This window comes from Tamandua tetradactyla, chromosome 16 (assembly GCF_023851605.1).
Source record: "Tamandua tetradactyla isolate mTamTet1 chromosome 16, mTamTet1.pri, whole genome shotgun sequence".
NCBI lineage: Eukaryota > Metazoa > Chordata > Mammalia > Pilosa > Myrmecophagidae > Tamandua > Tamandua tetradactyla.
In genome coordinates, this window is record NC_135342.1 from 11029625 (window position 1) to 11042069 (window position 12445).

General features: G+C 46.3%; 1 long non-coding RNA gene across 1 annotated transcript; it reads right to left on the bottom strand.

Moving 5' to 3' along the window:
* Nucleotides 1-2394: 2394 nt before the first annotated feature.
* On the bottom strand, nucleotides 2395-12405 carry LOC143658799 (uncharacterized). Its single transcript, XR_013163326.1, has 4 exons — nucleotides 12267-12405; nucleotides 9480-9563; nucleotides 7541-7956; nucleotides 2395-2895 (listed from the first exon to the last, which is right to left on the bottom strand). It is a non-coding gene; the product is annotated as an uncharacterized LOC143658799 (long non-coding RNA).
* Nucleotides 12406-12445: the final 40 nt, after the last annotated feature.

The following is a 12445-nucleotide window of genomic DNA, read 5'->3' on the forward strand; positions in this document are numbered from 1 at the left end:
GACCCGCAGCCCTCCTTCCGTGGTGGCCTGGCCATTTCACATTGGCACAAGCAGCAGCCCCACATCCCTTCCAACTCTTATTTTCCTTTGTTTAAATGTTATTTGAGTAAGAGCCGTTCTAGGGAGTGTGGGGTGGCACTGGCGGGGTTGCACTGGCATTCTCCTGCAGTGTCCAGGGCCATGCGGGTACCATCTCCTGAGGGATTTCCACGCGAGTCCGTGGCCCACCCTTTGATCCGCCTGTTTTCTCCCTGGTGCTGTTGTGAATTTCATACCCACAGAAATTCCAGGGGTCTGTCCTCACGGGCAGCCGCCTCTTCCGTTCCCCGCGCTGAGCCTCACGGCGGCGCCTGGGACGCGGCAGGCAGAGCCGTGGGACCCCCCTCGCGGGGCGGACGTGGGGGCGCCTTCCACAGCAGGCCGCTGCTCCCGCAGCTCTGCGGCCGGGGGAGGGGGCTGGGAGGGGGCACGTTGGGAAGGCACTCCTCACCCCACCCCAGCCCTGGAGCCCCTCCCGCAATCCCCCCACCCACCTCCTCCATGGACCGAAGCCAAATCCCGCGAAGCATCTCCCTGGCCTTCTCCGCGCCCTCAGCGGGACTCTCTGGCAAGTCCCCTGGCCCCACTCCCACCCCTGTCCCTACCACTACAACCCGGAGCAAGAGGCTTCACCACGCTCAGCTTCAGTTTCCTGGATTTAAAACGGGGTGGGGGTGGGGGTGAGGGTGCGAGGTCTGTGTAAGAAGGCACTGCGCTGTTGCCGGCAAGACACACTTTATGGAAATTGCTTTAAATCCTCACAACATATCAAAGAGGCTGGTGCAGTTCTTTACTGTCACCAACTCTGCTGCGCATAAAACATAACACCTGTTACAAGATCGCGAGGCAGTCAAAAGCCTGGTCACTGAAAGCAGACTGCCTGGGTTCAAATCCCAGCTCGCCCACCTACCTGCTGTGCCACCTCAGGCTAGTTACTTAACCTCTCTGTGCTTCCGTTTCCTTCTAGGTCAATAGGGATAATAACAGTACCCTGAGTTGTCCAAGGATTAAATGAGAGACACTTGTAAAATGCTAGGAAAGTGGCTGACTTTTACTAAATGCTCAACACATGTTAGGTGTTACTATTACTTTATTAACCTGGTAAGGTTGTTTCGAGAAATCACATGAGTTAAGCCCTATAAATTCCAAGTACAGTGTGTGGCACTTAGTAAATGCTTGTTCACTGTTAGTTACTATTTACTTTCTCTGCCTCATTTTAATTTCAGGCTCGAAGGCTCCCATTTTGCCTGATCAAGAGAACTTAATCCAATTGTGATGCTCAGGCAGACATAATCAATTTCAGTGATTTCTCATCCATTTCCAATTTTTTAATTCAATCCTATTCAGGGTCCCTCCTCCCATTCCTTTTCTCCCACGTTCCAGGAAAACTTACCCAAAAAGATATGTTGAAGTCCTGACCCCTGGAACCTGTGAGGACAAATTTATTTGCAAAGGGGGCATTTTGCAGATGGAGTTAGTTCAGTTTAAATGAGGTCCCACTGGAATAGGGGGGAGTTTTAATCTGCCATGACTGGAGAGAACTTCCATATGGCCCGGCAACCCCACTTCTAGGTATACACCCCAAAAAATTGAAAGTCGGGACCTGAACAGACCTTTGTGCAGCGATGTCCACAGTGGCATGATTCTCAATTGCCACAAGATGGAAACAACCCAAGTGTCTATCTGTGATCTGTCCATACGATCAAGTATCATTCAGCTGCAAAAAGGAACGAGGTCCTGAAACATGTGACAACACAGATGAACCTGGGACACATCGTGTCGGGTGAAAAGAAGCCAGTCACAGAAGGACAAATATTCCAGAGCAGAAGTCATCATGGCAGGGGCAGCCTTGGTTCGCCTGGGTTTCCGGTCTGCTAAGCAGGTTTGGATTCAGCTCTGTCCCTTCCAGAAGAAAGTGGAGTTGACAAGGACCTTCCTCCAGCGGGCAGCGAGAAAGTCCACTCCACCAACCTCAACTGCTCGGACGTGACACCCGACGGCTCCGACCCCTGCGGGCACATCCTGCTGAGAGACGGGCAGCGAGCGCACCGCCCAGGAGACGCTCACTGCCTTCGCCTCCCACACCCGGGCCAGGGGGGGTGGTGGGGAGCACAGACAAGCTCGGCGCTGGTGCCGGCCAGAGCTGATGGTGCAAACGAGGCCAACAAGACTTTTACCTTGGGACGAGGACATTCACCTAAGAAGAGTCTGACTTACTCACTCCCATCTGGAGGGCCGTGCAGCCCCAAGACCAAAAGAAAAGAAATTCTGCAACCGCAGCCAGGGTTTCTGGGGCAAGACGACAGCAGGGAGGGGTCGGGATGACCGTGAATTTATTTCACTTTCTTACCATTCTCACTGCTTAACCCTTTACATTTGGCTTCTCCCATCACTCAGCAAACGTGATTTGCTCATTTCAGTCAAATTCAGTGCTGTTTTATGAGTCCACATCTTTCCACCTCAATTGCCACTCGTAATCCACCCCCCATGGAACTTTTGTCCCTCAAGTCCTTTTTCTTCTCCTAACATTAAGTTGCATCTCCCTCATTCTTCTTTTTCTTCTCTATATTCTTTCTTGGGCCCTCTCATCTTCTCTAATAACTTGAACTGTCCTAGCCCAGGTTAACCCCTTTAATTTTTGCTTGGCTCTGAAACCAACTTCTGTGTTTCAGTTTCGTTTACCTGCTATCAGTTTCCCCCAAATCTCACCAACACTTTGTCCAAAATAGAGTCGACGCTGGTATGTACACATATGTTTATTTCTCTCCAGACGTACCTTTCCTTTGCAAGCGCTTCAGCTAGGTTTGAAACCATAGCATTATCTCGGGTTCCTCTCTCTCCCTTTCTCTGTATATCCTAATAAGTACAAAATATTCTGTTTTAAATAAGGCTCCTGAGATGTTTTCTCCATTTACTCACTATCTTGTGTCACTGATGCACTCCCCCGCCCGGTCTCTTAATTATTTTTGCTTCATCGTATCTTTCCAAAGTACATCTCCGATTTCCACATGTTTGAGAAAACAGTGACAAAAATGGTGTTTTTCATACTGGGTTACCACTCATTAGTGTGGATCATGAAATCAATTTAAGACATTAAAGCAACCTAAAAAAAAGACGTGAAATAGAATAAAAAGTATCAAAGTGCATGGCAGAAAAAAAAAAAGGACAAATATTGTATAACCTCTGCAGTGATCTAATTAGAATCAGCACATTTAGGGAGTCAGAAATGAGAATACAGGTTACCAGGGGCCAGGTGAGGATGGGGAATGGGGAGTTAAGGCTTAGTGTCTGTTTGGGGTGTGGGACTTAAGGCAGAGTGTCTGTTTGGAGTGTGGGAAAAGTTTTAGCAATGGACGGTGGTGACAGTAACACCACATTGTGAATGTAATTCCTGCCACTAATAATGTAATTGGATGCGATGAAAAAGTGAAATTTGAATGTGTATAAATGTTACTAGTATAGAAATTTTTAAAACATAGACTGTACCACACAAACACTGGACGATAGTTACTGGTATAATTATAATGATGTTCTTTCATCAATTGTGGCAAAGGTACCGCACAAATGCCAAGCATTAGTGATAAGGAAAGCTGTGCATGTGAGGGGATGGTATATGGGAACTCTGCATTTTCTACATGATTTTTCTGTAAACCTAAAACTTCTCTAAATGAAAAACTGAAATATATATATATATATATATCCACAAATCCTTTGATCCTCCTCCTTTTGAAAGATAGAGCTTAATTCCCCTTTCCTTGAACATGGGCCAGATTTAATGGCTCACTTCTAACAAATAGAAAGTGGTAATGGATGAAACATGACTTCTGAGACCAGGCCTTACAAGACATGGCTGCTTCCTTCTGGCTCTCTTGGAATGTGCGTTGTGGGGAGAGCCGCCCACTACAGCTGGAGGACACTCGAAAGCCCATTGGCAGCTCCACCTGATAGGAAATTGAGGCTTCTACCAAGAGCCAGTACCAACTTACCAAGGCGCCATCTTGGAGGTAGACTCTCCAGCCCCAGTCTTGCCCCCAGATGACTGTAAAACCTGCCGACATCTTCACTGCAGCCTCTTGAGACTCTAAGCCAGAACTGTCCAGCCAAGCTGCCTCCAACCCCCCAACCCACAGAGACTGTGAGATGATAAATTATATTGTTGTTGTAAGCCATTAAGTTTGGGGACAATTTGTTACGCAGCAGTAGATAACTGTTATGCTGTCCCACCCTGAGGGTGTGAGGGAATTTCTCCGACAGGCTCACCTGCTCCCTGAGCCACCCCCAGACGTGAGGTATGTGTCATCTCAGATCCCTGAACTTTAAGAGCCATCTCTTCTGGCTCTCTCCTTCCAGGTGCATGGGGGCTCGCTCGTCCTCACTCTTCCGAAGTTGGATGTGGCCATGGGACTCTATCTGCTCAAACAGCAGGTATCCTTTGTGGGCAGAAGCACTCAAGAATGAGTGTGGCTGGTGTTTCTGGTGGCAATATTTGAGATTCGCATCAGATCGAGGTGGCCTAAGGGTACAAAGACTGCAAAATGGAAGGGGGAGCTGTGGTGTATACCTACAAAGGACTAGAGAGTGGCTGCAAGAAGGAATGAAGTTGTGAGGCATGAAACTAGGTGAATGAACCTTAAGGACATGTCATGTTGAATGAAATGTCAGGAACAGAGAGACAAATATTATCATGCCTCACTCTTGTGGATTAACTATAATGTACAAACTCATAGACTGGAAGTCAAGAGCATGAGTTATCAGGTGGGGGCCTATCATAAAGCGTCTAGATTTTAAGCTCCTACAACAGTCACGTATATTGAGGAGTTGTAACTGTTATTTCTAAATCCTGAGATACTGAGCTATTGGTATATAACCCGGTCGTTCCCAGAAACGTTGGGTGTTTATGTGACCCCTGAGACTCAGAGTTAGAGCATGGAAGCTTTGAAAGTCAGAATTACCCCATATAGCAACTGTTGAAAAAGTTGAAAAAGTGGTCAGACTTCGACTAGAGATATTAATGAAGCTGATTTGGATAGGACTAAGGTAAATCAGAATACAGGGTAAAGGATGATATAATCCATATTTTAAAATTTCAAACTTCTGTGTGAGACCAAAGGGAAAGATGTTTATTTGGTGGAAAATTTATTTTTGGGGTAGCAACTTACCTAATTTAACATGTACGGTCAGTTTAGTTGAACACCATAAGTACATGGAATCTTGAATAGGGCGTGAGACTTTGTCCAGATTAGTGTGACGTCCTGATTTATCCCACAGTAATTTGGGCAGTGAATAAAGAAGTTTTTGAAAGTCCCTGTGCGGGTTTGAAAGGATTATGTACCCTAGAAAAGCCATGTTTTAATCTTGATTCATCATGTGGAAGCAGCCATTTCTTTTAATCCCTATTCAGCACTTTAGGATGGAGATTTGATTAGATTATCTCCACGGAGATGTGACTCACCCAGTTGTGGGTATTAACTTTTGTTTACAGGGAGATGTGACTCCACCCATTCCAGGGGAGTGTTGATTAGTTTACTGGAATCCTTTAAAAGAGGAAACATTTTGGAGAGAGCGACAAAACTAGAAGAATCACGAGAGCCCACGTAGCCAGAGACCTTTGGAGATGAAGAAGGAAAACACCCCTGGGGGAGCGGCATGAGACAAGAAGCCTGGAGAGAAAGTCAGCAGAAGTCGCTAATTTGCCATGTGCCTTTCCAGTTGAGAGAGAAACCTTGAACGTCATCGGCCTTTCTTGAGTGAAGGTAAACTCTTGTTGGTGCCTTAGATTGGACATATCTATAGAATTGCTTTAACTGGGACATTTTCATGGCCTTAGAATTATAAACTTGCAACTTAATTAATTCCTCTTTTAAAGCTCCTCAATTTCTGGTGCATTGCATTCTGGCAGCTAGCAAACTAGGACAGTCCCCTGGGGGACTGGGGAGAAAGGAGGGAATATTCAACTTCCCCATTTGGGGAATTCCTGATATTCTCACAAGCAGTGGGGACAACAAAATCAATAGGTTGAGCTCCTGATCTTGGGGTTCACCCTTTATGAAACTTATTCCTGCAAAGGAGAAGCTAAACCTACTTATAACTATGCCTAAGAGTCACCCCAGAGAACCTCTTTTGTTGCTCACATGGGGCTTCTCTGTCTATGTCAACTCGGCAGGTAAACTCACTGCCCTCCCCACCACATGGGACATGACTCCCAGGGGTGTAAATCTCCCTGGCAACGTGGGACAAGACTCCTGGGATGAGCCAGGAGTCTCATCATGGGATTGAGAAAGCCTTCTTGACCAAAAAATGGAAGAGAGAAATGAGACAAAGTAAAGTTTCAGTGGCTGAGAGATTTTAAACACAGTTGAGAGGTTATCCTGGTGGTTATTCTTATGCATTATATTGATATTCCTTTTCAGTTTATGGTGATTGGAGTAGCTGGAGGGAAGTACCTGAAACAGTAGAGCTGTGTTCCAGTAGCCTTGATTCTTGAAGTCGATTGTATAATGATACAGCTTTTACAGTGTGACTGTGATTGTGAAAACCTTATGCCTGATGCTACTCTTATCAAGGGTATGGACAGATGAGTAAAAAAATATGGATAAAAATAAATAATAGGGGGCATAAGGGGTAAAATAAATTGGGTAGATTGAAATACTAGTGGTCAATGAGAGGGAGGGTAAGGGTAAGGGATATGTGAGTTTTTTCTTTTTATTTCTTTTTTCTGGAGTGCGGCAAATGTTCTAAAAATGATCACGGTGATGAATATACAACTATGTGATAATATCGTGAGCCACTGATTGCACACCATGTATGGACAGTATGTGCATGAAGTTTCTCAATAAAAATTAAAAAAGAATGAGTATAGGTTTCCCTCTCCTTTCCCCCTTTATCTGCCACAATTACAGGTCCTGACCACCAACCATAATGATATGGAGGGAACAAATTTGCCATTTGAAACAGCTGAAGCCACTGAAATATTGAGATTGTCTATTGTAGCAGCATAACCCAGCCCAGCCTGACTAACAACACAGACATTTTTCATAGCCTCTCACTCCTGGTTGAGTTGTGCCCAGGGGGGCAGGGCTGGACAGCTCAAGCCTCCACGGTCACTTTCAAATCTATCCTTCTCTCTGTTTCTTGAATCTCTTCTCCCCACCACCACCACTGCCCCTGTCCCAACTCAGAGGGCCTTGCTTTCCCCTTCCATGTTTAATAACCTCAAGTTCAGATGAGTAAGGTAATCATAATCCTCAGATCACAAAAATCAGAAAAAAGAGCCAGCATTTCAGTAATGCTTGCTATATACTATTCTAAACTCTTTATGCATTTTGTTATTTAATCCTCGAGACAACCCTGTAAGTGTAAGTTCAAACATGACCCCATTCTATGGATGAGGCAAACAAGGCACAGAGAAGTTAATTAATTTGCCTGAGTTGGCCCAGGCACAGTCTGATCCTGGCATAGGTTCACACCCAATTCCGTGCTAATTTTATGAGGTTTCACTTACCCTTTTTTATACCTGTAGCTTTTTTTTTCTGCAGATGCTCTGTGCAGATTGTGCTTTTGTTTGAGATGCATGAGTTTTAAATTTACCTCAATTGCAGGAGTTCCAGGCCTGCTGTGTGTGGTTTTCACTCAGGTCCACTTGCGCTGCTGCGTGCACAGTTCCATCTATGGCTTCTAGCAGCTGCAGGGCTTTCTCCTGCGGGCGGGCACGGCTCCTCTGCCTATTCCAGGAAGGACACCCAGATTGCTTTAAGCTCTCCACCACCGTAAACACTGCTGGAACGAACACCTTCGCTTCTGGTGGGCAAGCGAGGGAATTTGCTCCGCCTCTGTACCCAGGATGGTGGAATCGCCGGGTCCTGAAATCTGGGAATACTTCATTTAATCCGATTTTACCAAATCGCTCTTGAGAAATGGCTGCAAAATGGAAACAAAACCGGGAGTACTTCCTACTTCTTCCTGCCTCACAACCGGACCTGGGGCTCTGGGAATTAGAAGCTGAGGCATCCACAGCCTTTGTTTTCCCTCCCATTCTGACAGTTCCATTTTAGAGCAAATACCGGCTCTGGACTTGCTGCCAGAACAGGGGACGGTAATGGGGAAAGAGGAAAAGGACACGCAGGTTAATTATCTCAGGTGCATTTCTCAAATTATCTCCACTGCATTAGCTAGTACTACAACGGGGAAGGGAGAGGCGTCCAGAGACCATCTCAGGTGGGACGCAGGAGAGAATTCACTCGGGCAAGCCCCACCCCCTTGTGGTCTGAAGGGAGGTCATTTTCCCAATTAACCCTGGCTAATTGAATCACATCCGGTCCAATCCAAATGCTCTATACTGGGTACCTTCTACACCAATGCTGCCCAATGGAAATACAGTGGAAGCCCCAGAGGCCATTTCAAATATTCTCCCAACCACATTTTAGATTTCGTATTTTTTTGTTTGTATGCTCTATGGCAGGATCACATTTCATTCTTTTGCCACGTGAGTATCCCCTTCTTGCAGGACGACTTGTTGAATTTTTGGTTTTGTTTGGGTCATCGTTTTGTTTGTTTTGGGGAAGTGCATGGGCCGGGAATCGAAACTAGGTCTCCTACATGGCAGATGGGAATTCTACCACTAAGCTAAGCTACCCTCACACACACACACACACACACACACACACCGCCCTCCCCCGCCCCCACCCCCGCCAACCACATTTTAAAAAGTAAAAAGAAACAGGGCAGACGACAGTGGCTCAGTGGCAGAGTTCTTGCCTGCCACGCTGGAGACCCGGGTTCTATTTCCAGAGACTGCCCATGCAAAAAAAAAAGAACAGGTGACATTAATTCTAATAATACATATTATTTAATTCAATACTATCCGAAATATCATTTTGAAATGAAATCAATATAAAAATTATGTGAGCTATTTTACCTTTTTTTAAAAAATGTTTTTGTGTTATTTCTTCAAAATGTTCATAGGACAGCACGGGTCAAAGCCGAGGCTGTTTTCATTACAAATATTTTATCTAGATGTAGTTTTCATAAAACATACTTAACGAAGTAGATTCGCACCCCCAAGTTTGTTCCAAACATGCTTAAAAGTTCCCCAAGAAGGGCGGGCCAGGGTGGCTCAGCAGACAGAGTTCTCGCCTGCCATGCCGGAGACCTGGGTTCGATTCCTGGTGCCTGCCCATGCAAAAAAACAAACGAGCAAAAAAGTTTCCCAATAAAATAAGTCAAGGATCTATTTTTTAAATTTTTTAAATTAATTAAAATTAAAAGTGCAGTAGCTCGATTGCACTTTCTCCCCATTTCAAGGGCCCAGTAGCCACACGTGGCCAGTAATCCCATGCTGGACAGCACTGGGCCAGACAAGATTCCCCCCATTTTACAGAGGATGAAACTGAGGCTCAGAAAGGGGGACTGGCTTTTTTTTCAAAGATTTGTGGAACACCTACCATGTGCCAGGTTCCCTCCCAGGTGTCAGAGATACACTGGTGAACAAGATACGCTCAGTCTCTGGCCTCAAGGCATTTATTGATCTGGTGTGGGAGAGAGGAAGAAAAAAAGAATTAATTATAAATTGTAATTAGTGCTGTGAAAGAAACCAGCAGGATACTGAATGAGAGCAGGAGCTGGCAATCTGTGGACCGTGCACTAAGAATGGTGCTCACATTTCTAAGTGGCTGGAAAAAATCAGAAGAGTAGTTTATGATGTTTGAAAATATGTGAAATTCAAATTTCAGGGTCCAGAAATGAGGTTTTATTGGAACACACTCCTGCTCATTCATTTCCATATCATTGGTGGCTGTTTTCATGGCTTAGAAAGACAGAAGATGTATAACCCACGGAGCCTAAAATTTTTACCATGTGGCCCTTTAGAGAAAAGGTTACCAGACCCCTTAGATGGAGAATAACCAAGAGAGATGGTTGACAGAGGGCAAGCTGGGAAGGCTTCTCTGAGGAGGCGGCATTTAAGCAGAGCAGAGTTAGAAGGCATCAGACGGCATTGAACCAGTCTTAAATTTTTTTGCTGGTGACAGTTGTGACATCTGTAGGAGAAGGTCCTTGTTCATAGGTGCTGAATAATTTAGGACAGCAGGGTCATGATGTCTGCAAGTTATTTTCAAATAGATCAGAACAAAAATATACAGAGACTCCATGCAGCATAGAGATAAGGACTTATGTCCACATTTGGGGCCTCCATTCTTACCTGAATCTCCACAGCACAGGAGTAAGTGCCTGCCCTGCCCAGCCTGGATTAGACCCTATGGCTGAAGAGAAAAGTGTCTCCCGAGAAAACTCAGGGATAAAAATGGAGGATCCGATGCTTCAGCCTGAAATAACTAGAAACCCCCAGGAAGGAAAGGAAGAAAACACTCGGTAACCAAAGAAGCCCTCAGGTCAGCTAAAGTCTCCTTGGAGTGTTGAGGAAATCTGGAGTTTCATTCAGGAACGGGAATTCTTTAACCGTGCGATGAATCCCAAACAGAGGAAAAAGAAACACGTGCTGTCGAGACCCATTTCCCAGGGGCTCAGGAAGAGAGGTATAAAGAAGAGCCGGCGAGAAGGTCTCCACACGTCGGTAAGTTTGACAGATTTATATTGGATTGTCCAGGCGGCCAACCAGAAGCCAAGAACTGAACCCTCGCCTTGCCCTTTTGGAGAGGCCCTCCATAGACTTATGGACCACAGCCGGAAGGACATAGTCGCCTCACATCGTCCGCGTGCGGCATGGCCAACCTTCCACCTCCCGGGTTCCGGCTCCAAGCCTGCGCCGCCCTCACGCCCTGTGAAGAGCTGATATGAACTCCACTCATGTGATCCACCTGGAGAGCCCTGAGGTGCCAGGTTGGGCACCCTGGCCCCCGAGCCCGCCATGGTTCCCTCCATTCCCGTATCCTGCCGTCGTCCTGGAGGAGAGCGTCCCCCAGCACAGGTCGGCCTCCTCCGAACCTGACACAGGTCCTGGGCTTAACAACAACTTGGACCTGTACCCCAATTCTGTTTGAGAGATTAACAGAAGATCGCAGATCCGTTCATTCATTCAGGATCCCCTCCCTTCGCCAAATCCAACGTAATGAAAATAAAATTTGAAGTTGAATGAGAAAAAAACATATATATATATAAACATAAAATATGATACATATATGTAAATATAGACACACACACACACATACATTGGGGATACACGGGCGAGCAGGAAGTCCTTGCTTCCTGGTCTGGTATGGGAGAAAGAAAAAAACTAAAATAATTATAAATTCCAATTAGTGCTAGTAGGGAAACCAAGAAGAAAATATGAGAGAAAAAAACAGAATTCTATATAAGTGTGTCTTTCCTTTCCTCCCCTCCATTCCTCTCCCTTCCCTTCTCCTCCTCTCTCTGTATGTATTATAGGTACCTATACATCTATAGTTTATATAGATTTATAGCTGTATCTTTATAGGTTTATAGATTATAAAGATGTAGTTTAGATAGATCTCTCTATATGTATCCCACTTGATATCTGTCTACCTGTCTATCCACCCATCCATCCATCCATCCATCCATCCCTCCATCCACCCACCCACCCATCCATCCATCCACCCACCCACCCACCCATCCATCCATCCACCCATCCATCCATCCATCCATCCATCCCTCCATCCACCCACCCACCCATCCATCCATCCACCCACCCACCCACCCATCCATCCATCCATCCATCCATCCATCCATCCATCTCTGTTACTCTGTCCTCTCCAGCCTGTGCCTGTGGGTTTATCGAATTGGATGAATGGCTATTGGGTACATGGTCCCTGCATGGGCTACAGCAGAGAACCAAGCAGCGGAGCCCTCTCCCAGCCTGCCAAAAACTCAGCCTACAGTCCAGCCTATTTGCTTCCCAGCTCTTCAGGCAGCCGGTCATTCTTTTATTTGACGAGTTGTTTACCAGGTATCACCTCCCTCTCCCCCGCCCCCTCTCACCCTGCTGTCCTGAACCCCAGTAGCAGGCCCTGTGAAAAAGGTGCTCAGTAAGTATTTGTGGTGTGGATAAATCTAAGTTCCAGGAGGGAGGATCCGTCCCTACCGCCCATGTGTTTCCTGACTGTCCCCAGCCCCCAGCCTCTGGAAATTACCCCGCACACAGTAAGCGCTTAATAAGTATTTATGGCATGGATAAGCATAAGTTCCAGGTGGGTGGATCTGTCCCTACCGCCCCTATCTTTCCTGACTGCCCCTACCCCCACCCCAGGCCCTGGTACCTGTCGGGTACACAGTAGGTGCTTAATAACTATTCATGGAGTGGATAAATGTAAATCCTGGGAGGGCGGTTCTGTCCCCACCGTCTGTGTCTTCCCCCATTGGCCCACTCCCACCCAGCCCCAGGCACCTGCCAGCACACAGTAGGCGCTCAGCACGTGCGCGCCGCTCGCCTTTGCGG